This window comes from Pogona vitticeps, chromosome 9 (assembly GCF_051106095.1).
Source record: "Pogona vitticeps strain Pit_001003342236 chromosome 9, PviZW2.1, whole genome shotgun sequence".
In the NCBI taxonomy this organism is placed as follows: Eukaryota; Metazoa; Chordata; class Lepidosauria; order Squamata; family Agamidae; genus Pogona; species Pogona vitticeps.
This window is the reverse complement of record NC_135791.1, coordinates 26595815-26622202: the sequence shown is the minus strand read 5'-3', so window position 1 is coordinate 26622202 and position 26388 is coordinate 26595815. Positions and strand designations below refer to the sequence as shown.

The following is a 26388-nucleotide window of genomic DNA, read 5'->3' as shown; positions in this document are numbered from 1 at the left end:
TTCATCCAGCTGCAAATGGTGTGGGTGCACATCTGTCTCTTTCTTGCACAACTCAACACCGCCTCCCCCCTCACCAGGACGGTTCTTGCCACAAGCAGGAATTCATGGGCTTAGAAAGTGCAACTGTGACTGATGATGGGCATAGGAAGGGCTGCCAAGGAATTCTGCGTGGTAATGAGGGAAAGAGAGAAGCGACAGGGAGTGCTGACAGAGTAAAGAGATGAGCCAGTTCCACACCAACACAAAACCTCTGTTGCCATTTGCACCAGGGCAGGTTTGAGAGAGAGAGAGAGAGAGAGAGAGAGAGGAAAATTCCATTGCACAAATTAGTCTCTACCCCTTGGGGAGGGGGACAAGATGTGAAGCTGAGATGCTAATGAGCTTCCACCAAAGAGGAGAGCATGAGGTCACCCAACCCGAGTCTGCAGGATTAAAAAAAACCACGACATTTAAACCAAAATAATTACGCCACCCAAGTGCCATTTAACCAATCAATGAGAAAGAATGCAACAGATGGTCTGGCCAAGAATCTGCATAAATTCAGGCACAACTGTGGCGTCGGATGAGCTACCAGAGCGTTACCAGTCAACTGCCCGTCTCCCTTAGCAAGCTCAGCAGCTGTGCAAGAGAAGAAGCAAGCTGGATAGTGCTTACCTGGAGAACCAACCAAATAGGCAGTGGTGGGCAGGCAGAAGATTGCTCATCTCTCCATGGAAGAGTGCACTTAGGGTTGGGTTACATTTTATGGGGGCACAAGCCAGCAGCTATCCCCAGAGGGAGGGATTCAAGCAGGATCACCAGCATAAGCCTGACACATGAACAAAGGCTCCTCCAGTCCACAGATCAATACACATGCCAGACAGAAATTATGGTAATTTCAAGGCTCAAACTGGAAAACAGCGTAAAGCAGAGTCACTGCTGTTGGAGTTAGCCAGTTTGAGGGGGCTTACACCACCACAGCAATCTCTTGGCCAAATGAACTCTTTGAGGCTCACTTGTTTCCAAGAGGCTGCCGGGAGGAAACAGCAATTCGATTCATTCACAAAAAAATCCATGAGAAATTCATTGCACACACACTGCCCCAAGATATGTAGCATCATATCTGAAATGTTCCAGCCTGATAACAAGGCCCACTCTTTCCAGAGGCATCTGCCAGAAGGGCAACCTAGAAACCCCTAGACAAAAAGGAGGTCTCCAGAAAATTGCCACACGCTGACCATATAGTGATGGGCTACCAATTTAGACAGCTTTAACCCAGGATGAGACAAAATCCATGGAAAATAAGGCTGCTAATAAGGCTACCAACTGCAGTGGCTACATATTACCTCCAGCATTAGGGGCGGAGCACCTGTCAACAGCATTGAAGAGGAGTATGGGCAGAAAGGTGTATCCCACCCAAGGGCCCCCTTGGCTAGGCCTGGTGGGAACACAGCAACGGACCCGGTAGGCATGTGCTATACTAGCACAACTCTTCTTAATGTGCCTGGCCCAAAGTTTACCTGCTGTTTTTTTTTTTTCATCTGCCACAGATCTTGCTGTTATAGTACAGGCATGCATACCTGAAGGTGTTGACTTCTTAAGACTCTGATGCTGCACATACCAAATCTCACAATGAAATAACTTTTTAACCACAATCTCTTTTAATGGAGCAGAAGAGAAGCTTAACCCGATTCATGACAAGGTGTCTTCAATGGCAGCCCCAGCCTCTGCAAAAGGACGAGTTCTGAGGAAAATGACCAGTGTCTGCTACCATTTCCATACCACAAATGAAATCCATGAGAAGCTAGAGGCACCCCTATCTGCATTTTCCTGCACAAATGTGTACAGCCACAAGCACCCACAAAGTAGGAAAGCAAGCAAGAATGAGAACCTGAACTCTGAAGGAGGTCTGCTCTGCTCCCCTCCCCAGGCCAGACCTCTCCCTCAATCCTAGGCTAAACCTGAGCTATAAACTCTTGACTAAGCCACTCAGCAGAAGACTTTTGCATGAGTTACCTTTTTCCTCTGCATTCCTTCTGAATACATCTTTCCCCGCACGCAAAGGAGAAGATTTGCAAAGGGAAGGAAGCTCACAGTATGTCATCCCGATTACTCATGTCTTGCCACTGTGACATTTCCTCCAGGAAATGAGAAATGGTTGGAATGCATTAAGAAGTGGAATCCTGGAGACAGTGCAGATGGTCAGGGAGGGTGAATTTTGTTCTGATGCTAGACCCCACTTCTTGGCCTTTTCCACCAAGGCTAGCTACGAGAAAAAAGCAGTCACAGCCACTTTACTGGAAATAGTGGAGGAGTCAAATGAGCAATGCAATGACTCAAAGATAAATCAGGAGGTATGGAAGAGAACTTGAAGAAAAAGCCCCTTCGCTAGGGGACGTCACGGGAGGCCGAGCCAAACATTGTGTCATGTAGGTCAGACCTCGAGGGGACTAAGCTGTGGATTCCATGCTTAGACAGGTCGGCCAGTTCCACAAACTCTGGAACAGCTGTCCTTAGAGCATAACTAGGGAATGTGTTTCACATCCTGATGTGCCAGAATGAAGTGCATGTGTGTGGTAGAGAGAAAGGAAGAGTGAACAGACTGAGGCCCTCTCTTCCAAGGGCCTCCTGCATGTTACAGGCTCCCTGAAGATCCCCACTAAAGGAGCCTCTACCCTTTCCAAAAGGAAGGCACCAGCACCCTTCCCAAAGGATCAACCCCTCCAGCCCAAGTTCCACCACTGTGGTGTCTCAAGGAGGAAGGACAAGAAAAAAAGAGCAGTCACATTTTCTCTCTAAAGTCTGCTTACCAAGCTCAAGTCCCCCGCACCCCACTCCACCCTGGCTAAAACATTATTCATGGGGCTGACAAGGGTGGGGAAGAAAAGAAGGAGCATTTATCTTGGCAATGCAGCGGAATCCAAGATTGTAAGTAATTCCAGGAAGCCAAAACGCAGCACTCTGGGGCTGGCCAGCCACAGGAGGAGAGAAGGAACAACATAATCAGAAGACAGTGCAGGGAAGAATTTCTTTAAAAAAAAAATCTTGCTTCCCCCTCACCCTCCATCCAGCCTGTCAATGGGAAAAAGAGCGCTTCTGACAGCTGTTGAAGGTAGCGGATTAACTCCCCAGCCAAGGAGTGGATTGCAGTACGTGAGAGATTAAAGAAAAGGAAAGATGAGAACAGACTGCATGGAGGGGCCAGGGCGGACCAGCGGAGGCACAAAAGCCAGCCAACCCAGGAGGATGGTGGTGCAGAATAACCAACCCTGCCCATCCATGCCACAAAGGAGAAGGACTCCCACGGCAAAGAGCATGGGCTCCGACAGAAAACAGGCATGTCCTCTGATACCTCCACATCAAGTCCACCCTTCCTGTACCAGGAGTTTGGACTTCTGATGCAGAAGAATCCACCTTCTCCCTATAGAAAACATCATATTTGGCATTTAATGGTAGGGAAACCTGGAGCAAACAGATCTGATTTGTGATTCCTTCCTTATGTGTTGTTTTCCTTACCTGCCTTATAGCTGGAGATTGCTCAGAAGGCAGGGGTCCACCATCCCAGGGTCTGCACGGATCTGGATCTCCCATTCCTTCTCTTTTGCATCTCCGCACCACATTGACCTGCTCCACTGATCTACCTGGGTCTGAACTCTTCTGCTTAATTCACTGTTCCCAAATGTCTTCACTCGGAGTCTGCCTCTGCCTCACTTTGCTCAGCCTCTCCACGGAAAAGAGCCTAGTTTCCAAACCTTTAAGACCTTAAATGTTCACAGCTAGCACTTCAAATTCAGCCTCAGAGTAGACCGGCAGCCAGTGAAATGGATGTAAAACAGATGTTCACGCAGGGGATGCTCCTAACAAAACTTTCTCTGTTGAATTCTGCACCAGATGAAACTCCAGTAGACTTTTCAAAGACACCCCTAAGAAATATGAGGTAGAAGCATGTCACAGTTTTGATTACTAAGGCATGTATGACATGGCTGCCTTCTTCAGAGTCAGCCACAGCAGGTACACAGCCTGTGCCAGCCAAAACACTTAGATCTTCAGAAGCATTCTGAGTGTTCAGGAGCAAAGTCTCCTAAGGAACAAACATGACTCTTCCAGGCAATTGTGTCCCATCCAAAAAGAAGATCAACTCTTAGCAGCATCAGTTCACTTCCGTCTTATCGGGATTATGTCTTTCTGTTAGACCACAGCCTATTACCGATGTCAGACACCAATTGATGGTCTCCGCAAGCTCTTCTGGAAGTTAAACTGAAGAGTGTGCATTCATTCCAGAATCTGAGGAGGCTCTTGCTGCCTAGAAACCCCATTGCCTGAATTCCCAAAGCAGCCACAAATCAGCTTTGTTTCTGGTGCTGCGGCTGCTTCCAGGCCAGCCTTGTGCCTGAGCAGCAGCAGCCGCAGCAGCAACCCGGCCTAGCAAAGATCCAGCTCTGCAATTCCCACGCTTTAAGCCAGAGCTGAGCTGCCGTTGGGAAGAGGCAGACAAAAGATGGGCTGGCGCCTGACCAGTGCCATGTCAGGCCTTGGAACGATGCAAATGGTGCAAACGGAGAGGATGGTCAAACTCGTCAAGGAGGGCAGTGGAAGCCATGCCCAACAGGAGCCAGCCACAGCAAAACAGGCACAAGCTCGGGAACACAAATATAAGCAGGGGATTTCGGGAATGCAGCCCTGGCATCCTGCAGCTAGCACACCACTCAAAGCCAGGCGCTTGAGAGTGGGCCCACTCTGTTTGCTTCATCCATTCCATTGTCTTGTAAACCTGAGGTGGGATCCTGTGGGGTTTTCAGCCTGTGTGCCTGTTGCCCTTTGCACTCCACAACTGCCTCCTTTGCTGGTGATTCGGAGAAGACACGTGCAACCATTCACTGAGCCCCTAGACCTCCAGTAGGTGAGTACATTGTGACATAAAGAATCACAACCTTTTGCTTATAGCGACAGCCTTTCTGTTTGCTTCCTGTGAGGCTTCCACCTCACTAGCCCAGGTACACCTAACCTTCCCACACCCCCAGCCCTGAGCCAAAAACCATTCTTGTAGGCAGAGGGACGTGGCAACTCATCAACCTGGCAGCCCCTTCACCATTCCATAGATCCCAAGCATTTGCTAGCCCCAGAGCAGTTCCTCCAAAGGAAGAACGGTCTGTCTCATCTGCTAGGCCTCTGTTTAGCTTTTCCGGGCAGCCACTCTCATTCCTGAGCCAGTCGAGTCAACCCACAGAGGCCTGCAGCAACCTGAGAACCACAGTGTAGAGGAATACAGTGGCTGCTGCGGTTTCTAGCCTCAGCTTGATGAGAGAGAGGCGGTGGCAGGTGAGAAGCTGAAGGCAACCTTTTCCTTCTTTCTGCCTACCGCAGCCTCAGAGTGACACAGGAGGAGGTAAGTGGCCATGCACTTCTGGGAGAGCAGACATAATTTCAGATCCAGGCAGGGTGGGGAGGTGTTGGGGACCGCTGCTAGAAAGAAACTGGAGGGGGAGGGACACCAACAGGTCCTTTGATTGCTCCACATGTAGGCCTTTTCCCTGGGAAGCTGACCAGGCAAGAGCTATGCTTTGCTTCAACTGATCCCCAAGAGACAACAAGATGGCCAAGAGTGTCAATAGGCCTGGGGCTTACTGATTATCAGCCTCTTTGGCAATTTCTGGCCTCTGGAAGTAAACTAAGAGGACAAAGCGGGTCTCCAGTTTCGCCCTGTCCCACTTTATGCTCCTCATCAATGGGTTTCAAGAGCTCTCTGGAAAGTGTCCCCTAGGGCCCTGTGGCAGCCCCTGAGCTACGAGACCTGTCTCTCTCGCTATCTGGGTTGTTACTCCAACCCCCACCAACTCAAACAAGGCTGACCCAACTCAGTGCAAGAGAGGGAGAGGGAGAGAGAGAGAAGGCAGGGCATTGTCCCATTAGCCCAAAGCTCCCGGTTCCAATAATCTCCCGGAGGCAACCACTTCAGAAATAAAGCCCTCTCCCCATTCACCCCCAAGTGAACTCTCAACCAGGCCCTGTTTAAGAATTTGCTTCTGTGACTTCAGCTCCCTGGGATCAGCAGGGAGAGGATGGGTGAAGGCTTTATAATGCTCTGCGGTTTTCAAGCTGAGCTACAGCAAACATGGAGATGACGGGAGAGGAAGGCAGCTTCCAAGACACTTCTCAAGGTTTGTTGTTGGCTTGAAAAACATCCCGGCGCTAGTCCGACCGGACTTGCCCTGTGTTAGCCGAGAGCCCCAGACAGAGAAGAGGACAGGAGCTGACTTTGTGCAACTAAGAAAGCCGGCACTGCGCAGGGTGTGCCTCATCAGGTTCTACCCTTGGCAGACAAGGTGAAGTGTTTAGTACGTGTGGCATGCTGTCCCCATTTCCAGGGGACTGACTTGCCACAGGGTGGTTCACTCCCGAAGGCCTGTCTCAAACCCTTTATGTCAGCAACCCAGAGAAAAGGGAGGAATCCAGCTAGATCTGATGCCACTCCCCCGGCAAACACACATGAGGGGAAGGTCACCAGCACAGCAGGGCACACTGTCAGGGATGGCAAAACTGCTCGGCCGCTCCGATACCGACAACACCAAGTGAGTCTCAGTTCAGGGGCCCAGCCACAAGGTCCCCTTAAGGGTTACAGAAGCACAGATGTGCTTGCTGTGGCAGGAGGTGAGCTTTTGTCACTCTAAGACTAGTAGTTCAAATCAAATAAATAATTAGTTTGTTCTAGGAGTCTGCAGAAAGCTATTTCCTGCTTTTCTCATTTAGCCATTCAGCAAATACCCACCTCCCACCTTGCTTTGCCCATCGGACCCCATCCATGCAAGGTGCCCATCTTGCTGCCTTCCTCTAGAACCACCTCCAGCATCAAAACAGGCCCGGACAGCTGTGCTGAATGAGACGAGAGTACTGCAAAGTCCCATTCAGTCAGAGGAGCATCAAAGAGCCCACGATGCACAGCCTCAGATATCTCACTCTGATCTCCAGGGGGAGAAGGAGCTTCTGCCCGCCAGAACGTTTCCCACTGGTGCTTGTTCAGAGCTAGAAGTAGTTCAGAAGGGAGAACAATTTAACAAATTTATGACTGGAGGGGATGCTCTGAGTCGGGAGCAGATAATGAAGCGCACTGGGAAAACACAGCCGCACACCGCCAGTAACATCCCCAACGCAAACTGGAGCAGAGGCATCAAAGATTTACAGGGGCATTAATTTTTAATGACTCAGGAACGAGTTGCTATTCATATACATGCCGGGCACAAACAGAGGGAAGAAAATAGATTCAGATTTTCAGAAAGCACAGGCCAAAGAGGACTCAGCTGACGCATAAAACCAAAGAGAGAGCTTAGATTGGTAAGGCATTTTTGGGGTAAATCTACAGAACCTCCTGACAAGACAGTGTTAACCATCTAATGCCTGCAAAAGGCAGTTGAAGGAAGGAGGCACTGCAGACATAAAGGCAATCCGACCGCAGACTGACACCCTTCACTCAACCTGTTACCTGCGCAATTACAGTAAGAGGCACATGAACCTTCTTCTCGACTATCCGCTATGCTAAGTACACCTGCCCCCATATATACCACCAGAATGGGATTACTCTTGAAATATGGTGGGGTTTAGCAGTATCTGTCTCCATATGACACTGCTGAATTTCCCAGCTCTTGGATAATCTTGTAGTTCTGCTGGCGAGTTCTGCTCACGTGTGCCTTTTAAATGCAGTGCGGGCAGCATTCATTTTTGCAGCTACACTGAGGGTTGAGATCCAATCAGCCCTGCTCTATCCTTGAGCTGCAATTTCAGAATACTAAGCGGAAGTCGGAGGGGGGGGATACACCTACACCTTAATTAATCTAAAAACAACAGACAAGTTGCCAGCACACGAGCTATAGAGGCAAGGACAGGAAAAGCAGGGCTTCTTCTTCCAAAAAGGCTGGAATCTCATTAAGCCTCAAGTCAAGGAGGAACCTTATAGCCTTATAATGAGATTGTTAATTCAGCATGAAGCCACTTCAATTATTAGTTCATTCAAGAGAAATCTGCCTTGCTTTGAGACTCTGCAGAAGACAAAAGACTCCAAAAACTAAAAAGCAGCAAATTTTGCAGAAAGGCTACTTATTAAATCTGAGTCCTTGTTTTGTTTGTTTGGAACAATCAGCTGTGTTAGGCCCTCCCTGGAACACACTCAAAGCACGCAACCTTGTCATATTCATAAGCTTGGTAAACACCCAAGGTGCTGAAGAGAGACCAAATGGTAGTGGTTTAATTTGAAAATGGGAGTTGCTAAAGACAAACTCCAGGAAATGTCTGGAACGTGGCCTGATAGGAATATGGTGGTATACCATACCTCCTTGAGATCAATGGAGGCCATGTAGTCCCCACAATCAAGAGCAACTAGAAGAGATTTTAAGCTCTCCATCTAGAATTTTTTGTGCACCACGAATCTGTTTACAAATCTGAGGGCTAACGCAGCCCTGTATGAGCCATCTCCCTTGGGGCCTATAAACTGGATAGGAATAGACTTCCATGAACCGGTCTAGAGAAGGAACAAGCTCCACCAAGTTTTTTTTAACTGTTCCTATATTCTTTCTAAAAAGCACTGGGGAGCGGGTCTTTTCAGAGGCATTTCTATTCATTGTGCAGCCCTGAAGATGACATTGGCAGAACATTCTTTTTTGAAGGGACAGGCGATCTACTACCTCATTATCTAACATTTCCCAAAAGCTCTGGCTTAAAGCCTGAGTGCACTTTTCAAAAAGGACCTAGGTGGCAATGCATACATGATAGTTTCCAGATATTTAAATTGAGACCTATTTTTCCTATTACAGAAAAATAAATGGGCAAGAAGATTAAACCAGCAGGCCTCAAATCGAGAGACAGAGAAAGAGAGAGGGAGATACAGGGGTAATATGTATACACAGGACAAGGGGGTCTCCAGACACACCTGCAAAGACCTCACACAGTCCTTCCATTCTATAGTATAAACCTACAAAAACATGGAACCAAAGATTCAGAGGGAGAAAAAAGCAAGATCTTTCTTGTGTTCCATCAGCACCAGATTCAATCATTGAGAAGGTCAAAATACAAAGGAAGATGGCAATAAGCAACAAGCCACAGCAGGGTGTTGAAATCAGATTATTCGATTTAAAACTGTCCATAAAGCCGTCTTGATTTTTTTTTTTTAAGGGAGAAATGCATGGATGATCTGGCATGAAGTGTACTCCCAGCCTGCTAAATATAAAAATGCCTTATTTAAAAACAGTGCCATGAGAGATTTGAAGGGGAAATATCCAAATGCAGAAGTGTAAGAACCCTCCTAGTAGCAACCGTTGGCAGGGCATCGCCCTCCACAGCATCAGAGGCTGGCGCACAAAGAGCGATGGAAACTGCTCACAATACAAAAGGGAAAAGCCATGGGAAGGGCCAGCTTTAGAGCAGGAGAGATATTATCTCCTTCTTCCCACCATTGCAAAGCTACACATCCTTCTCCTGGACCTACTGGGGGGGGGGGAGAGAATCTATTTTACTCTTGCAAAATGTGTAGCCACTTTATCTGTGCTACGGGGGTGGGTGGAACTGAAAGACATGGATCACAGTCAGCCCTCAGTCAGGCAAGCTGAACATGCACTTCCAACCAGAAGCACACTTATGAGACAAGATCGATTGGGGGCCCCTTCTGTACAGTGTAATCCCCACTGTATACTATTTGGATCAGTTTCCAGAAGCAGCTTACTTTTAAAAGGCAAGGGAAGACCCCTCAACCAATTCATCACGGTCACAAATCTTTCTTTACTTCCACTGCTCTAGTATAGTTAAAGAGAACCAATTGACCCAATTTTACATTTGTGCAATATTTTCCCTCTAAAGTATCAAACACAGAGCGGCTCACAACAACAAAATACTAGAAAGGAACTACATTTCGACCCATCCGTGTAGCAATATGCTTGTGCAAAATAAAATAATTTAAAAAACCCAAACGAGCCCAAACCCAAGGCAGTAACGTATCAAAGAGCAAAAACAAACAATTAGACAAATTAATGGAGTTCAGTACAAACAGACTGCAATTCATAACATTTTATTAGAAACAGCTGCTAAGCCCCAGTCCATTGCCAGCTGACAGAATCCAACCACCACCCCCTCTTTCCATGTATGGAACAGGACTGTGTACGGAGAAAAGCACAGCAACAGCACCCCTGGTTTTTCCAAAACACCCTGCCTACAATCTCTCACAGGTGGGGCTGCACAAGACCCACCAAGATGATGTCTGGGCCTGGAAAAAGTAGCTGTTGCCCTGCTAGCTAGGAAGAAGGACCCAAACCTGAGACTAAGGTACAGCAGGCAGCTCTTCGGTAGATTCTCTGCCCCCTCCAGCTTCCCAAACTCTGAAGTGCCCGGCAGAAGGGCAAATCCTCCCTCTGTCAAGTCCTCAAACGCCTCCTGTTCACCGGGGGTGGGGTGAAGAGCTACTGCTGAGTCTCACCCATAAAGCTGATGGCACTCCTCTTTGTTGTCACCTTCTGTTTTGCTGCATCAGCCCAAGATGCCAGTCTGCAAAATGAGAGTTCCTGAAGCTCAGAACAGTTCTCACAGGTCCTCTTCCAAGCTGGTGTTTGCTTTAACATAGCTAGAGGGATACCTGATCGCATCTGTTGCAATAAACACAATACAAAGGACCACAGCATCTTGGAAGGCTAACAAGTGCACTGTAGCAGATGCATTTGTGAACGATGCAGGTCAATACTGCCTATGCCAAGATCTGATTTACATCTCATGCCAATGAGGTCCAGGGGAAAGGGACGTGGGGCAAGGCCCAGTAGAGGGGCATTCTTCTCATCTCAGAAATACAGCCAGCTTCAACCACAAGCAAAGAGAGGGCAGAGATAAGGGAGCTTCAAGTCCTCTATTCAAGGAGGGGTTGCAATTCCGTTCTGAGACAAGCAGAAATTGGTGGAAATCCATTCCACTACATCCGTTGAGATACCCCAGTTCTACAGAGCACGTGACCTGAGTCAAGCACTTTAATTAAACCCCGTTGTCCTCCCTTGGAAGCCTACCTATACGCACAAGATGTCTAGGCTGGCTGGGCGTCCTGAAGGAACCTCCTGGATACTCGCTGCAATGTTCTTATCCAACAGGCAATAGGGCTGGTCATATCAAAGAGGACAAGTACAAAAAGGATCCATGTGAAAATGTACACCTAATATGAAATGTGGAAAACAAACCAAGTGCAAACCAAATGAGGGACGCCCTGAAAAGGGGAAAAACATTTCCCTTCTCTTCCCCCCCCCACCACTTCTTTCCATTTAAAAGGAAACAGAGTACATCTGTGGGCCTGACTCTGAAGGAAAGGGGAAGCAGGACTGGGTCCACTCCTTCTTTAACAGAGCCAAAGATCCTACAGGAAAGTAAACAGTCACTCAGCAAGCCTGAAAAAGTCAACCCACACTTCTGCTCTTCTGGGTAGGAAGGCTTCAAAACTTGGCAACCAGCAAAGAGTCAGATAACTGGAGTACACCCACTTATTTCTCCACCTACCAACTGTTCCAAATGCAAACATATGCCACAACAACAAAGAGCTTTAGCGCTGGGCTGGGGCAGCGCAGCATGATGACAATCAATAGCAGGTATGTTAAAAAACAAAGCTGAGACGGGCTTCTATCAACTATTTCAAGGTCTATCAGGACACTGGGTGCTCATGCTTTAAAGGCCAATGTCTGGAACCAAACCAGAGGGAAAAACTTCTTCAGCTTTGCAGAATCTTTCTGGCAGAAGCTCCAAGACCCACAGAACCACAGAGTTGGAAGGGACCTCAGAGGCCACAAAAAGAGTTCATCTCCAACATCTTTGCACCTGCGCACAGGCACCTAACAGACCTTGTCGAGGTGGTCAAGAGGCCTATCCTATTCTGGCTTGCAAAGAGAAAGTGAGGACAATGTGATACCCTGTTGGGACTCATCTGTGCAAAAACCTACAGGGGCAAGTGCACATATTTTTAATGGTTTTAAATACCTTTTTTGATATAAGCACAAGGGATACAAACAAGGGTTCTTCTGAGTAGTAGACAAAATAGTTGGAGAGATGAGACTGACCCTTTGCAGGCTTCCAAAAAGAGCTGTGGGGGCTAGCCGAGTCAAAAGAACAGCCGCACAACGGCCGGGAAGCCTCCCCTTAAGGTGGAAAATCCAACACCTTCTGACGTCTCACTATCAAACTTCTTATACCATCAGCGAATCCTTAACATTTAACCTAAATCCCTTTTCTTGCAGTGTGAATTTAAATCTGCTTATTTGGACCCAGCTCTCTTGAACAACCAAGCCACAAACCTGCCCCATTACCCATGGGACAACTCTCTGAACATTTGAAGACGGCTATTCCACTGCATCGTCAGTGGTCTCCTTTTTGACGCTAAAGAGAAGGCAGTATCTGCCTCTATACAGGACTCACCAAGTGTTTCCATTAGGTGGGTGTTTCTTATCTCTGAATCACCTAAGAAAACTTCGGGGGTCTCTGGCTTGGAAAATCCATTTCCTTAACATCTTGTCTCTTCCACTTTGTGCTTAGGTTCCTTCCTTCCTTCTCTCTTACCTCGCTCTTTATTCCAGTTCTGTCACAACATCACCAATGTTCACCCGCTCCCTTAGCTCCTACTATTACACAGGTTCCCACCCCCTCATACCTTTTCTAGACAACTGTGAGATCATGGCAGCCCAGCCAACGATGGGAAAGAGAGCTAGCAAATATGGAGAGTGGGTTTACTTCAGGCTTTTTTTCTTTTCTCAGCATGATACTGAATTTTATGATCCTGTGTTTTATGCTTCATGTCAGCTGCCTTGAGGAGGCTTTGTTCTAAAATGCAGCCTAAAAAAATACAAGAATAAAAATATGTTTATTGTGCAGTTTGTACAGCATTCTTTTAATCAAATCTATTATTCAGCATGTTCCAAGCTGTAGCACATTCCATTCGTCTCTTTACTGCAATGTGCTGGAGTCTGAAAAAGGAGACCCACACTATTTTAAAATTCTTTTAAAAGCCACATCAGTCCAGAGCAGATACAGAGAAAGTCGGCCATCAAACAGAGACAAGGTAATATATAGCACTGCAGTGTGAGCCCACAACCTGCTTCATGTGGGCTTGGTCAAAGAATGCTGAAAGCATTTTAGCACTCCTCCACACAGCATAGTCCTTTAATTTCACCCCCATGAAATAAATATGTAACAGCATGCCTTTCATCCCTGCCCTTCCAGGTGTCTTGGTTCTCTGCACCACATACCAAATGCACAATGAGACCAAGAACTATTTTGAATTTCCTGGCCTAAATCACCACCCTCCTCACCTCATCCACACCCTTTCATTTACTGCCCTTCCCCAATACACAGCTTGCAGTAGAGGACAGATAGAGAAGGTTGTGAACTTAAGCTGCCACAGGCAGTCAGCTGCACAGATCCTGCGTTGTCTCAAAGGAGGCCTTCCCTGCAAGTACTTTCCTGCATGCTTTAACTGGGGAAAATGACACAATTCCCAAGTATGAAGGCAGTCATTTTTTCTGATGTAGCACAGCAGACAGATTTCCAGTTTTTGTCCACATCCTTTACTCAGCCATGACAGATCTGTGCAGCCACTCCATACGAGAAAGCCAAAAATAAGGGTTGCAAAAATAGGGGCAGAGGGACAGCAAAGCTCTTGCCTGTCCTTCCCTAGTCTTGTTCCATGTCACATACTTGGCAGGGTGACGGGGACCTGGGGAAGTGATCAGGCTGTCATAGCCAGCTGTGATTTCCATCTTTTGGACCCTGGCCAGCATCCAAGACCGTCAAATAATGATATAGTATTTCCTCTATCATCGACTGTTCCGATCTGAAAGACACCTTGAAAAGCCATCAAATGTACACCTGTTCAAGAACCACTTCAGTTTCTGACCAAAGAGACAGCTGTGGCACACTAAAAGGCTTCCTTATGTCCCACGCAGTGCAAGGAAGTCCAGTTTCCTTTTTTCAAGGTAGACAAAGCAGTTGGGCTCATGAACAGAACAACTTTGTTGGCAGCCAGTCAGTTTCACAGTGGGCCCCCAAAGAGAACCGCAGACGGATAACTAGCTTAGCCTTATCTACCGACACTTAAGCTTGTATTTATTCTACTGCTTTAAAGTCCTGGACAAAAGACAGGGTGAGAAAGGTGCAGCCCACGACATTGGCCCTGGACATCTGAACTTTTATTCAGAAGTGAATCCCGTGCTTCTAGTTGTCAAGAGTGCAGAGAAAAACCACAGGTAGCCACTAGGAATCGCAGCCTTCTCTCTGCCCAAGGCAAAGATCTCTCGGTCCTACCGCTGACAGCCATGGGTTGATTCTAGGAGGGAGCAGGCCCTGTCCTGGGTACTGATGAAAAGGTCAGACTGCCCGTTATGAAGGCTGCCAAGGAACGAGAAATTCTGGCTTTGGGGACCCCAGATCCAGTCCTATTTTACTGGTAGCTACTGTTGGAGGAACTCACGAAGAAGAACCAGGTACAACAGCAGCAGACGGGACACTCATTTTAACGGGTGGGGGAGTGTGGAATACTTAACACTGAAAACATTGCTTTTACAGTATCGGAAGCATTTTTGCACAGACTCCTTAGAGCAGATCTGTACAGCAAGCTGTTTGTTTTCCTCACAAATGGAAACATTGAGAGATACTGGCTTAAACTTAAATTGTCATTTAAAATCAAATTGATTGAAATGTGCACTTAGCCACGAAGTCTGGCAACGTCATCCTACACACAGGGGTCCCTTGGACAAATGGAGGTTATGCAGCATGAACCACAAAGCACCACAGCCGGAGAAGTTCAGCATTACCACGGAAGAACCACACGGTGCCAAGCCCTGCTAGTCTGCCTGTCGTCTGTTTACATGTTGTAAACAATTTAACACCAGGAGAAGACACAGGTGATGAGCCCAAGCAAAGACCTGAGAAAGCAGCAGTCTTATAATTAGGGTGGCTAATAAACAGCACGTTTATGGGTTTACTGGATGTGTACAGAATCATTCCGACTGACCTGCAGTGATTCTGCACTGCTGTTCATTTTCTTATTACACCACTCAAAAGCTCCAAACAGATGGCAAACGCCTCAACCACCATATGGAGTGGGCAGAACAGCCCCATGTGGTCACCCACTTGCTAGGTGCAATGGTAGGGACTCTTGAGGCTGCTCATGCGTGGCTCCCATCTCGAACCTGGGCTGGAAAGCAAGAACACTCAATATTTACAGGACTAGAAAGAAATTGCAAGATGTCACCTGCTACACTCATGCAGTGGCCATCTTCCCCTGCTGTCACTTAATTTATTTACATTTTTTTAAAAAAACACAGAGAGCCACTGAAATGGGAAAACAAATGAAAAATCCCTCTTTTTTTTGGTAAAGCTTTTGGGAATCTGGGAGAACAGAACCTAAAACAAGCCTGTCATTTCCAGTGTCTTTGACAGTCTGGGGATAGGAACTCTCAAATTACATGAGGGTTTGAGGTGCAGAAAGCTGAACTTGGGAGCCTGAGCTTTTCCCTAGACTTGCAGGTGTCCTTTCAGAGGTAGAAAGAATACTACTTTTCTGCAAAAGAACCAGGGGGAGATTCCTGGCTGGCTCTCTTGGCAAAGGAATCAGGAGAAGCTCTTACATAACCTTGTTCCACCAGTCTGCCATTTAATTAAGACCTCCTCATCTTCGGCCCCAGAGATATTGCCTGTTAAGCTGTTAGGAGACTGGCAACAGGAGACGTCTGCTAATGGGAGCTTGTGGGTGCTTTTCTCGTGGCAGAATTCCAACAGAAGGCAAGCAGCACAGCTATGAAGCTACAAGTCCATTCCCACTACATTCAGCAACACCTCTACTCAAGATGCGCAGGGACCCTCTGGAAGAAGCAGCAAGGGAATCCACGGTGCAATTTCGGCGGAGAAGCACTGAAAACCAGGCTATTGCTCCCAGACTCCTATCCCAATGGGGCCCTGTCCCTTAGAGGTGACCTGGTCTGCTCCATGATGTGCTTCGCCTCAGGTTCAGCACGCCGAATGCAGCCTCTTTCACTCCTATCCCCTGTGGGACAGCCTCTCAACAAAGCCGTCTATTGGACAGGCAAACTGGAAGACAACCCTCAAGGCAAAGCCTTAGAATGGAAATGTGGTAGCCAAGACAAAAGACGCATCTCCAAGCATGACAGGGAGTCTGATTTTAGAGGCATGTCAGCTTCACTGGCAAAACACCCCTCTGAGGTTAAGCAGCCTAACTTCACACTGGTGCAAGAAGCCCCTGGTGTCTTCTGGATGGGTCAGCATCTGTCCCCAACTATTTATATCTCTGACAGGCTTCCTTCAAATGCCACCATAAACAATTGAGTTGGGAGGGCCTGGAATAAAATGTGGGGAACACGGCTCAACTCCTGTACCGCACAACATTCCAGTGAATGGAAATCTAGGACAAGCACCCTGGCAATAGTGATTTTTACCAAGGGGAGGAAAACCCATGAGGACGATACTGTGAGAGGCCATTAGAGAAGAGCCTGGCCATGGAAAGGGTGGGAGAAAAGTGCAGCGATTCCAAGGGGAAGCAGCTATTCCATGAGGACAAGAGAAAATGTTGAGGAAACCTAAGAAAAAAATGAGGGAGGGAGCTTAACAGAGAGAGTAAAATTGAGAATAGTAAATAGAAAATGTATTTCCCCCTCCCCTCTCTCAAAACACTGGGACTCACTGAGATCATCTGTCACTGTGAGAGATTCAGAGAGATAGGACAAGGGGCAGGATCACACCATGCAAAAACGACAGACTTTGCCACTAGAAGAGGCAGTGATACCCACCAACTAGGCTTGCTTTCAGCAGGGGTCAGCTGAGCTCTTATGCGTTTCATCTCTATTTTTAGAGTCCTAATCTACTGTAGGTGCCTTGCAGCAGAGACTGTATGTGGAAAATGTTTTCCTGCCATCCACCAAATACACTATATAATACTGACAGTGCTCCTTGTGCCCATGGCTTTAGAAGTCCGGTAAACTCAGAGGCCAGTACTTCCTTGTGCATCTGGCAAAGCACAGGGCTTTGCAAACAGTGACTATTGACAGAACTCAACCAACTGTAAAGTCGTGCTATTTAAAGCCACATCAATGCCTTTTTAACAAACTGTAAGTGACCTGAAAGCACCAAACCTACCAAATTGGCTGGTAGTGGAAAGAGAAAGCTTTGCTCGTTTGAAGCATGAGACCTGAATGATTTGCGGGCGCCATACAGAGCAACCCACAAGACTGAGAAACTGGGCAAGAAGACAGATCAATTTGCAAGGATCAATGCAAGAGACAGAAGGTAGGTGCCTGCTAAGCATAAATCTCTTTTGAAGTACAACAGGACATTCACTAGAATTTCATTTCTTCGTTTTGAACTCCCAGATTAAAACAACCCCCTCCCAACAAAAACTGTATCTTGTAAGCACAACTACAGCATGCCTGCAAAGATTTCCACCAAGAACAGAATGTGGAATTCACAAGAACCCACAGTCTTAAGTTGAAAGCAGCTTGAGAAGCGCTTGGAAATGGAGCAACAGTAACCACAGCACCAGCACTATGGAGTTCAAATTCCTGCCGTAACCTCAAGGTTAACAATAAAAAGAGACCTGTGTCACCTTAAATAAGGCAGGAGGACTATTTTCTCAAGGCTATTTTCTTCCCTGGATGACAAACTGTGGCAGGAAGAGTCAAAGGTTGTTGAGAACACACCTTCAAGAACAAGAGATTTATTGTGGCTAATCTTGACTAGGCTTTAACAGTTATGGTCTAACCTAGTGAGTTTAGATCACAACACGAAGAAGAGGAGGAGGCAAAAAAAGAGCAGACTGGCATGCCCCGCTCTCAGCATCTCCAAGGAGAAAACCTTACAACAGTTCTTACCAGACCAGCAGAGATTTCTACAGTGATTTCATGCAGATTTGGGGAGCAGAAAGCAGCCCATCCTATCAACGTGACTACAGGTGTGCTGAGCACCAAATCTCTATTACTTTCTGAATCTCTTCTTCAAACAGCTCGCCCAGTGAAGCAGAAACATTAAAGGTCACAAGTGGTGGAATAAATCTTTCAATGAATCCAGGTAAAGGTGCATTCTCCGAGCTCACTGACAGAGCTCTGTAAAAGGTCTGTCGGTTTCATTTCTGCAGGTGACAGATGCTTTTCCCTTGGTGTAAGAACTGTGAGAGCTACACATGGGGTAGGAAGGGGTTGCCGCACTGCCAGGCTAGTCATAAATACAACCCAGACGTCTTGGTTCCCAGATGTTCCTTTCTGTAACCTGCCATGCTGTTCCTGCCTCCTTCCCAGGTCACCTCCAACTTCCACACATGCCCCGGGAACACCACTGCCCATAAGACTCGAGACCACCACCAACGCTAGCACTAAGCAAATCCATTAAGCTGCTCTCATTCCAGCTAGCACATCTGGCGCATCCACAATGAATGTCTGTGGTATGAGGAAAAGGTGATCCACTGCTCAAAACGCTCCCAGTGAATCGACTGCTCCCCCAGATCCACTGAGCAGCTCAAAGCCAGACTCTTCTGAGTGCACGGCCCAGATGGCATGCCAAACAGAGCACAAAAAGAACCGACTGATGAAGACATGGGCAGATGAGAGGACAAACCTGGCACAGCAAGGCAGGTGATGTCAACTTCATAGCAGCCACGGGCTAAGGGTGGGCTTGGACCACCCGTTTTGTCCCTGTATGGCTGTGGGGTGGGGAAGAGAGGGGTGTTTGGGTGTGGAACCTCCTACCTAGACTGCAAAACACAAATTACTCCCTGCCCCAATCATGACACCTCGCTTCTTCCTCTGTTTTATGCAAATATAGAATTGCGTCAGGAGTTCTATCCCAACAGCATGGCATCAGACCCCCCCCCCCCCCCACAACTGCAAAGAATTTTACTTGTTCACCAGTTAAGTCTCAAGTAGGTCAGCTGAGGTGTTAGTTTAGGAAGAAGGCAAGAGAGAAAAAAAAAAACATGACAGAGCTGTAGGAAATGATGTGTGGTGAGAAAAAAAGGGGGGGGGGAGGAAGAAGTTTCCTTCTTTCTCTTCTAAATAAAGAGAACCTGCAGTAGCGTACTTCTTCACAAAGCATATACAGTACTTAAAACGGTGGAACCTCCTGCCACAGGAACAAGGGATGATTGCCAGCTTGACTGATTTTAGAAGAGTACTGAATTAAGTTAATGGAGGGTACACCTATCTGACAGCTACCTGTCAGATTAGATTAGATTAACTTCCTGGCATACCAGTTATTAAGGGCTACCTATAACCTCTGCCATCATGGGGAACATGCCTCATTACACCAGTTGCTGGGAAACACCAGTTGAAGGGTGCAGTTGCTCCCATTTCCAGCTCGTGGGCTTCCGATGGCATCACGGTGGCTCCTGTGGGGATATAATGCTGGATCTGAGAGGCCTGCAGCCTCACCTGGCTTCAGGGCCTCTCATGTTGGGAGAGGCTAGAGCAGCTCTCAAAAACCCACAAATAAGAAGGGACAGAGGAGGCATCTCTCAGAAGGAGGCATCCCACACAGATCCAGAATGTTTTGTGACCAATTTGTCCATTTCAAACCATCTTGGTTGTTATTACACATTTTGACTAGGCAGCAGTCAATTTCACTCGAGGTAGGGAAGTACAGTAGTAGCCTCTGTGGTTCAGAGAAAGGACTCGGAGAAAAATTCCTTGCAAATACTTAATGGCTACAACAAACTCCTCCGCTACAACAAACGACCATCTGCCCATTTACTCTCTCAGGTGCCAGCAGGAGGAATGTTTGGCAAGCAAACACTGCAGGGAGTGGCTGTTTGTTTAAGGACAACTGCCCCAGAGACTCATTTGTGTACCTTTAAAGCAAACTGAACCCTCCCATTTTGGCTCCGGTTTTGTTTTCCTCGCAAGTGGGATTGTGCGCATCAGGGAAGTGGCCTGAGAACATGCCATACCTGGAGGTCTTGTTCTGGAACAGAGAGACCATCTCACACACAAGATCTCTCTCACTTATTGCAATGGAGCACTTCAGAGGCAAGCAAATCATCCACACACCTCAGGGGCTGTTTTTTGACAAAGGAGGGACATCTGGCCTGACCTGACCAAGCTGTTTCCAAGTATTCAGCACCTGAGCAGCCAAAGACGAACACTTTTCCAGCCCTGCTTTCATGAAAGTACAAGGAGCAATTTTCCAGGACTGGTCTACTAAATACTCTTGGCAAGAGAGACAGAACAGTAGGTGTTCTGCACTGATTCCCACTCATGCAAAATGCCCTCGCTCCCTATTTGGAGAACATGAAAGTACAAAATTAGACAGGAAGACATCCGCACGAGCTTGCAAGGCAGATGCAGCTGGAAGCCCAACCTCTCCGGCCTTTGGGCTGCTCAAGCCAAATGATTCTGCAAGTTCCTCACATGAAGGCAGGAGAGCCTAAAATGGCAGCTCCTCTTCCCGAATGCCACTTTAAGTTACAGCCAGGGCAATGGATGGGTCCCAAGGAACAGCAGGGGTGCTTGCTGTCCTCACCACAGTCCTCGCCAAATGTTTTGTTACTGCAGTGATTCAGACACAATTGGAGTCCTCCAGGATGGGGATAAGTGCCTGACTCAAAAACCCTGGCAGCTGAAGGAGCACTTTCCAGCATGCAGGAAACATGTTCAAGGATCATGAGGTTTGAGAGACCCCTATGAGAAACGCGGATGATTAAAGTTCCATCTTTATTGGGGCAGCCTATGGTCTGGAAGTCAAGCTTCCCAACACTTCATCCTAAGTTGTCCAAACTGTTGTGTGAACACAGAAGACTCAGAGAGGCTTTCAGCACAAGAGAGAAGGAGATGTACTTCATGTTCAGGAGCCGCCCACAACATGACTGTGAGAAACCAAATGGAAATTATGAAACAGCTTGCATACTCAGTGCTTTCTGGCTCACAGACTTTTCTGAGCAAAAACTTGAAACTATTTCTGTCAGCTCTAAATGCCTGGGTTAGCTAGCTGGTCCATTCACTCTCTGCTCAGCATGTCCTTCCGCAGTCGATCCATCGTTCGGGCACAAGGAATCCATTCATGAACTGAAGACATTTCCTGAATCATAGAGGTGTTGGGTGACAATGGTGCACAGTCAGCAAGGATATTAGCATAAAGGGCTCTGCCCTGGCATTGCAAATATTCTGGGCCCAGAGATGCAGAAAGGTTCTCAGCATTCTTGGTATGCCCAGCATATTAAAGAAAGAGAAGCCAGCCAACCTTGTAACCCTTCTTAACAGTGATAATACACCACAGCCGTTGATTCATGCCCATCTCTAAAGCCAACAAATGCCACAATGGTGGACCTAACCCGTCAATAATGACTCCCGTGGAATCTGAATAAAAAAAACCAACTTGAAACTTGTCTCTGCAGAGGTTTGCTTGGAGGATATTTGGACCTGTGAAAAAAACTTCACTGACGTAGCCAATAAACACACACTCTTCAGATATTCACACACTAAACTGATAAATCACTTCCAGTCAGAGTTAAACAACAAATATTTTCTCATTTGATAAGGTGGGCTCTTTGCCCATCCTCAAATTGCTTTCTAACAAGCATCTTAATGTGCAGGACTTCAATAAAGCAGATACTTTGCAAGCTGCATTCTCTTGCGGTCTCCTGGCAGGACCCTGGTCAGTGGAACTGGTCCTAAAAATTCAAAAGCTATAGTGACAAGGGTTTTAAAAGCCATTAGTAATTGTTTCAAGAGGCCTGTCCACACTTTAAACTGTTGTTAACAGACATCACCATTTCACAGTGACTGCATTCCTAGGGAACAATAAGCCAGAATTCTAACTTACTATGAATAATTTGCATGCTAATGTACATACCTCGCTCATTCCTATCTTTTTTCTCCCCACTAACACAGACACCAAAAGAACCAGGAATAGTTTGCTAAGCATGTTATCCAAACTGGAACTTCTGGCTCCAAAATATGCCAGAAATCATAGGCAAAGAACCGACTGTGCTTTTCAACTTTGGTTTGTGAAGGAACCCACAAGCTAAGATTCTCCATTCAGCACTTAAAAAAAAGCACTTCATTTACTAAACAGTGACGCTAGTGGGTAGAAAGTGGGGGCAAGCAGGCATACACATCAGTACCCTGGACCACTTTATTACTCCATGCAAACACAGTCCACATAATTTTATCACTGATCAAATTGCCCAGATCTTTAGCCTGCAAACCTCAGTCGGCTCTTCTTCACTCATAAAACTAAAAAGCTTAGATGAATTTTTTTCATCCATACAACTCAAAAGCCCACAATTGCTGCCTTCAATTCACTTGCTCTGTTCTTCTCACCATGCTAGGAAACAGGTTAACAAGCTAGCTGCTCCCAAGCATCAGTTTATGGCCCTTTATCAGCCTCTTCTTATTTGCCTCCCTTCCAAAGCAAACAATTTCAACCTTCTCAGGCTCTCAGGGGATTTTCTGCAGCCCCTTCATCGCCAGCTCTAAGAGCCACTTTTCATCCCGGCAAGTGCCTGCTGTGTTCCAACATGTCCATAAAAACAAAAGGTGGTTATTAAGCTGGTGTCTGACAGTCCCCTATCCCTAATGCCGTAAATCCCCCCTGCTATTGCCTGCTCCTCCCCCTCCCCTCTTTCACGGTGCAGCTGTTACTTGCAGAGGATAATAGAGCCAATACCTCCAGGCAGAGGGAGGAAGTCTAACATCTTCCCATTAATGTCACTTTGTCTGTTCTGCTTCCATTTTGCTGATTCAGCTTCTCTGACAATCCTGCTGCCTCTTTGATCGCTGTCACACTGAGAAACCTGCCCCAAAGGTAATGCTAGGAGCTGTTTTGAAGAGGGGGGCAGAAAAGCAAGGGGGAGAGGATCACCTAGGCAGGCTGCAGCTCCAAAGTTCACAATGCTAATGCCATCTGGAAATCAGAGTCATGTTTTGGCAGGTCGGCTGAAAAGAGATTATGAGTGCATTCCGCGCTAAGTCCACCCAAGAGTACAACTGACTCGGTCCCCTTGTAGTCACCAACTCACCGCTGTCTGATAAACCTTAGCCAAAGTCACTGGCAAGGGAGATTGCATGCCAAGCACAAGGGTGTAATTATAGCCACTAATGCTACTCCTGCAGCCCAAGTGTTTGCTGGAAGGGTGATATGCACCTTGAGCACCAGCTCCTTAAGGAGGCGTGGAGAGCCAGCCAGCTTAACCCACAGTACGGCCCCTGCACATAAACCCAACATGGCAACCCTTGGCTGGGCAGGAGGGAAGCCTCCTCCGTTTGAGAACAGGGGACAGCCTGGAGAATTCCTGCCAGAGTGGTTTAGGTCTCTGGCTGGAAAGCCAGGGGTTGGGGGTTCAATTCCTCATGGAACTTCCTGGATAGGGGCCTGTCTCAATGATCCACAGGGGCCCGTCCAGCTCTGCAGTTCCAAGGTTATTCTTAGTGGACGGCGGTGGGGTGTCAATGGGTGGGAATCCAAAGGGAAGCTCCTTCTTAACCCTGGTCCTGCCCCACAGGGGCGCTGGCAGAGAGAGCAAAACAAAACCCTCACAGGAAAGGAAGCGGCCCTCTGTGTTCCCTCCAGCAACATCAGACCCGGCCTGAATAGCCGATTGTCTGCAAAATTAGGTCAGTAAACCCCTGCAGAGGCTCCCACCAGGGAGAAGCTGCACAACACCACAGGGCTCCCAACACACACACACACACACACACACACCCTCCCCTCCGTGCAGCCCCCCTGCACCTTTGGGTAGGAAGGACCCAGGAAGAGGGCCAGGCGAGCAAGGCAAATGGGGCAAGCAGCTTGGGGGCCTGGACTCCTTCACGGGGAAGTGGAGGCAGGCGCGCGCACACACACACACACACGTGTGTGTGTGTGTACATGTATGTGTGTGGTGTGTGTGTGTGGTTTGCACGATTCGTCTTGCACCAGCAGCCGGAAGGAGGACAACCTGGCCTGGGGAGGGCGGTGCGGGCAGACCAACCCAAATGCACCCCTCCTTTCATTCCGTGTCCCCCCCCCCCGGGCCCAGCTCCACCCCACGGAAAGGGGGCCGGCGAAACCTCAGCCTGCTTCTGCAATGCGGCAGGCGTGCAAACAGGCGTCCAAGCGGCGGCGTTTAACATGCAGAGCAGGAAGACAACCCCCCACCGCCAAAAAAAAAAAAAAGCAGGCCTTTTTCCTCCTCCTCCTCCTCCCTATCGCCCTCTAAGCAACCCTGCTCCCCACCCCCAGCTTTTCATGGGCAGCCCCTTTCGCTGCCCCCCTGCCCAAAACAAGGCGCCCCCTTTCTCCCCCCTGGATCCTTCTTCCTCTCCCCCCCACAAAAGGACCAAAAAAAGAGAGAGAAAAGGGCCCGCGCGAGGGCGGCTGGGAGTCGTAGTCTCCGCCGCTCCCCACGCTTCCCTCCTCCTGGTCTCCGCCACCTCCGCACGAGGAGGCGGAGACTACGACTCCCAGAATCCCACGCGGGGCTTTCCACCTCCCTCCCTCCCCCCCCCCACACAGAGATACAGAGAGCGAGCACCCTCAAGTTTCCACGGGTGCGGAGGGGCGCCTGAGGCGGCGGCGGAATCAGGACCGCGAAAACGGGGAGTGGGGGGGGGGGCAAGAGGGAGGCAGAAGCGGGCGAAGGGCAGCAGGACGTCGGGAGAGGCGGTGGGGAAAACGGGCGGCCGGGACTCCGTGAGGCGCCTGAAGGAGAAGGAGGCGAGGAGAAGGATTTTTGGAGGGGGGGGGGATTCGAAAAAAAAATCCCCTCAGCGGATTCCGCCGCCCCCCCCGGGGAGAGGGGCTGAATGGTTGCGCCCAACGGTCGCTCGGGATGAGGGCGCGAGGCAGGCAGACAGGCAGGCGAGGGGAGGGGGTCGGTGTCGAGCGAGCCCGGAGCGACTCACCTGGCGCGCGGCCGCTGGAGGAGGGGGGGCGGCGGAACGAGGGCGCTCGAAGCCGGCTGGGCTGCGGTGGGGGGGGCGGGTGGAAGTCCGGTCGGCCGGCCGGCTGGCAGGCAGGCAGGCGCGAGGAGCCGTGTGGAAGCAGGCGCGGGCGGCAGGAAGGGACGCCGCGCTCTCTCAGCCCCGCCGCCCCCCCTCTCTCCTGCTCGCTCGTTCGCTCTCCCAGAGAGGGGGCGGGGGCTCGGAAGCCACGCCCCTCTGGCCTGGAGGAGGGAGGGAGGGAGGGACACGCCCCCCTGGCCGCCTTCCTCAGCCACGCGGGAGAGGCGCCGCAGGCCACGCCCCCTCGGCGCGCCTTAAAGGGGAGCGCGCCTGCCGAGTTGCCCTGTGTTTTCCGGATCTGCTCTTCTGCTCGTTGATGAAAGGCAGAGGAGCTCCGTCTTCGTTTTCACATGGCTACCTTTTGAGGGTGTGGAAGCGAAACCACACATTTGGGCCGGAGGGGGGAGGCGGTGGGAAAATCACATGGAAGAGTGGCCTTAGTGGGCGGTATATAAATGGAATAAAGAAATAATAAAGAAATACTGTGCATATTAATTAAAACAGCCTTGCGTCTTTTCTTCTGCATGGAAGTAGTCTAATAAAGGGGTCACCCACCCATGCTTTTAGGTCAGCAGTTCCCAAACTTGGCTTCCCAGATGTTCACGGACTATTTATTTAAAATATATATATATTTTGGGGGGGAGGGGGGAAAGACTGGTAAAACCACTCCTGAAATATATCACTTACTTTGAAAGCCCTGTTCCAACTTGACAGCAGAGAACGAGGACAACCAACAGAAACCATATTGCCTTCCTCCATCCTGCGGAGGTCCGAACCCAAGTCTTCTGAGCTATAGCCTGGCATTCTAGCTATGCTTGTCAAGAGCAGAGCCCGCCAGGACCTATGGGAGGCCAGTAAAGCTTGCAGCTTTCCTGAAGACCTCAGAGAACTTGTCTTAAACCCGTAGTTCTCAAACTGGGGTCCCCAGATGTTCTCGGACTGCGGTTCCCAGAATCCTTCACCCCTTGCCGTGCTGGCCAGGATTTCTGGGAGTGGCAGTCCAAGAACACCTGGGCGCCCCAGTTCGAGAGCCACGGCCGTGAACCACCCACTGTGCTGTTTGGGCACGGTCTCCCCCAGCGTCCCCATTCTGAGCCATCTCTGGCTACGCTCAGGCGGGAGGAGGCCTGGCGAGGGTGGCGCATCACTCCAGGGTGCCCTTCGACCCCTGTCCAAGGCCGCCGCCTCGGCCCTGCATCACGAGCCAGGGGTGTCGCCCGGCTCCAGTCCTGGTTTTCCTTCAGCCCAAGCTCTCCGATAAAATCTTATCGGGTGCCGAGCGAGCGCGGGAGGAGTTCCCTGCCGTGCCAAGAGGGTGAAAGGGCCACAGCCAGCCCGCGCCCGCCACCACCTCTACCCGATCAGCTGGCCTGATTCCGGATGGCTGGCTGTCGGAGGGGGAAAATCCAGTCCCACAGGTTTCACCTTGGGAGCT

The 26388-nt window shown here is 48.8% G+C and overlaps 1 protein-coding gene across 4 annotated transcripts in view; it reads right to left on the bottom strand.

The window, feature by feature from the left end:
* Positions 1-25067, bottom strand: part of SIPA1L3 (signal induced proliferation associated 1 like 3) — a 64037-nt gene extending 38970 nt beyond the window's left edge. For 3 of the 4 annotated variants that reach the window (XM_072980180.2, XM_072980181.2, XM_072980183.2), the window contains exon 1: positions 24855-25066. The gene's annotated coding sequence lies outside the window, so the exon portion shown is untranslated. Of the gene's footprint in view, positions 1-24854 lie in introns of all 4 variants that reach the window. The other variant, XM_072980182.2, reaches the window with a different exon arrangement.
* Positions 25068-26388: the final 1321 nt, after the last annotated feature.